Source organism: Octodon degus, unplaced genomic scaffold, assembly GCF_000260255.1.
Source record: "Octodon degus isolate 3935 unplaced genomic scaffold, OctDeg1.0 scaffold00103, whole genome shotgun sequence".
Lineage (NCBI taxonomy): Eukaryota > Metazoa > Chordata > Mammalia > Rodentia > Octodontidae > Octodon > Octodon degus.
In genome coordinates this window covers 9,272,336-9,275,597 of record NW_004524679.1, presented here as the reverse complement: position 1 = coordinate 9,275,597, position 3,262 = coordinate 9,272,336, and the positions used below count along the sequence as shown (strand labels likewise).

At 37.6% G+C, this 3,262-nt stretch overlaps 1 pseudogene; it reads right to left on the bottom strand.

Moving 5' to 3' along the window:
* Positions 1–796: 796 nt before the first annotated feature.
* On the bottom strand, positions 797–2,890 carry LOC101566463 (annotated as a pseudogene).
* Positions 2,891–3,262: the final 372 nt, after the last annotated feature.

The window sequence follows — 3,262 nt, the reverse complement described above, 5'->3', positions numbered from 1 at the left end:
ACAGTCTTTCTGTCCTTTTGTTTATTTTTGTTTTATTCATTTTAAAGAGAAATAAAGATAAAAGCAATGAAACAGTTTCAAAATAAGTTAGTAGCAGTTTTACAATAATTAATACATTGCATATTGTTGTCTTCATAATATTTATTCAGAGGACAAGATATAGACAAGATATCTTGTCTAAACAATATTAATACAATCCTTGTTTCTCTCTCTCTCTCTCTCTCTATATATATATCTATATATATATATATATATATATATATATCTCAACAAAATGGTATTTTGTTTATACTTTTGTAAAGTTAGAAACATGTGACACTAGGCTTCCTACTAATAGTTAACTTTATCTAGACAGGATGTTTATCTCAGGACTGGAGTAGCTTATTTGCTTTAGACACTGAGGTGTAGTCCCACCTAAGGACATTTGATCAATTTCCTAGCTTCCATGTCGCCTTCTTTTGCATATCCACCTCTTTTGTTTTGTTCTTTAAAAACTTCTCCAAATACAGCTTCTTTAACTGCAATGGAACATGTGTGATTAAATTTATAAAAATATGCTGTCACTAAAATCATTCTTCATGCTTCTTTCCATTTCATGAGTAGAATACTCATATGGTTCTTTGAATTAACTCCATCAAATACACACTGGCTAAAATTGTGCAGTCATCTATATACACACTGATGCATTATTCCATGTTCAGTGTGAAATACTTTTGCCCAGAACTAAAACGTCATGCCACAGAATGGTGGCTCACCCTTTTCCACCAAGTGAGTCTGTGCATGGGGCAGAGGTCTGTTAAAATTCCTCTTCTGCCTGTTTGCTTTAGGACTGCTTGAGCTCCTGAAGGCACTTGAGAATTTCAGAAATAGTATGCTCCCCATACACCTTATTGTCACTCATATAGATATTAACACTGTCACTGCCCTTCTCTATTTCACCAGCAACCGGGATGAAGCTATACTGAGCTAACTGTGCATTTCTGATCTTCTTGTTTAGTGTACAGCCTGTATCCAGATCAATTTTTGCCATGAATTTAGCACCATGGCATTGTTGCCTTACTTTTTGAGCATATTCATCATATGTTGGTCCTACTGGAATGACCATTATCTGGTGAGGAGACAGCCAGAAAGTCCATTTGCAGCCATAGTTCTCAGTGAGGATAGCAATCATTCTTTCCAATGATCCCAAGATGGCTCGATGAATAATCACTGGTCTTTTCTTATCATCACAATCATGGCTCATGAAAATCAGATTGAACCTGATAGGATACTGAAAATCCAGTTGGATGGTTGTACACTGGTGGTAGCTACCCACTGCACCTTTTATCTGTATGTCAATCTTTGGACCATAGAAAGCTCCATCGCCAAGATTTAATTCCCACTTCTGTCTACATTCATTCAGACTGTTTTCAAGTTGTTTCTCAGCTTGGTTCCATATTTCAATATCACCAAGGAATTTTTCTGGGCTAGCAGAAAGGTTCAGTTAAAAAGAAAATCCAAATACTTTTTACACTGTATGGAGAAAGTTCAAAAAACCTTTTATCTCCGCTTCAATCTGTTCCATGGCACAGAATATATGTGCATCATCCTGCTGGAAACTTGGTACCCAGGTGAGTCCCTTCAACACTCCTGACAACTCATCTTTTTACATTACCCCAAAATCAGCTACCGATGATCAAACATAAGGCAGTTTCCCGGGAAGTTCATGGGTGTAAGAGTGAAAATCTCCTTCTCCACCTCGAAGGAGAACATGTTCTCGCTGTAGTACTGCCTGTGGCCAGAGGTCATCCAGAGATTGCTGTTGTAGATGTTTGGGGTGACCACCTCCTGGAATCCTCTTTTCCTACATTCACTCCTAATGAATTCCATGAGTGCATTATAAGTATAGGTTCTCTTCTGGAGGAAGAAGCAGCTTCCAGGACTGAGTGTGTGGAAGAAATATAGTTCTTGATCTCTCTCAATTTTTTTGTGATCTCTGTTTTTCGCTTCTTCTTGGAACTTGTCTCACTCTTTCAACTTTTTGGGATCTGGAAATGAAATGTCATAAATTCTCTGGAGAGTTTTCATATTTGCTTTGCCTTCCCAGTATGGGAGGAATTTTAGTGTATGTTATAGTTTTAATTTTGCCAGTGCTTCTGACATGAAGACCCCAGCAGAGATTAATCAAGGGGCCACACCTGTAGACCTCTGCAGTTGGCGTATTTAATTTTTCATTCAATATCTGATATTTAAACCTTTTTCTACTTAAACATTTCCAGTCGAGTTTCTTTCTTAATGTCTAATCTTTCAAAAGCTTTTTTCTCTTTAATGATTTTCTTACATAAAGTCTCCAAAGAAGAGGAATTATTGCTGGACATACATCCTTCTTCAAGGTACAAGTCATAATAAAATCTGCTTTCTGTTTGTGTACCATAACATAAGTATCTGCCGTGTACTCTCTCCATGGCTTCACCCACGACGTGAGCACTTAAGTGCTAATAAACTATTTGAGCCTACTCATCCTCAAATTTAAGAATCTATAAGGTACAATATTTCTACAGAAGTAGGTCCAGGTCCTAAACAACTTTGTTCACTTTAGCAACAGCAGTGTTATCAGCAAGGCCCTTACTAATTCCACAAGCAAATTGATGTGGAGTAGTCTTACAGGATTCTGCACCTACCTGTTTCCCATCAGGCAGAGTGACTTTAAATTGTCTTGCTATCTTTCTGTGGGTTTTCTGCCAGAATGGAATCATGTTCTGCTTTTAACTTATCCTACATCTCAAGTAATGTGTTAATATATTCATGCCCAGAATTCAACTCTCCATTTCCAGATCCTTCCTTATTTTTCTTCTTGTCTTCTTTTTTGCTGCTTCTCACCACCTTCTTCCAGCTTCCCTTCCCCTCCCATTGTCTCTAAAGAGCTTCTGGCCTTCTCAGACAACAAAGAACTTTATAAAACCAAGAGATAGTGTTGGTAAAAGAGCAGAGGCTGGGATTCAGAGAACACAGCATGTGTGCCACTTGGCCCCCGGAATCAGCTGATGCCATCTTACAATTATATCTTCAAAATTTTTGCCTATTCTATTTTCCAACAGATATAATGTTTCAGTTTTATTACTCAGAACTTCACCCACTTAAATTTTAGCTTAACCTTGATGAGGGTCATGGATCTAGTTTTACACTTTGATGTGCAGTAACCCAGTTTATACAGCACCATCTATTGAAGAATCTTTCTTCCATTGAAGTTGTTTGGCTTCTTTGTCAATGACACAGTGGCTGA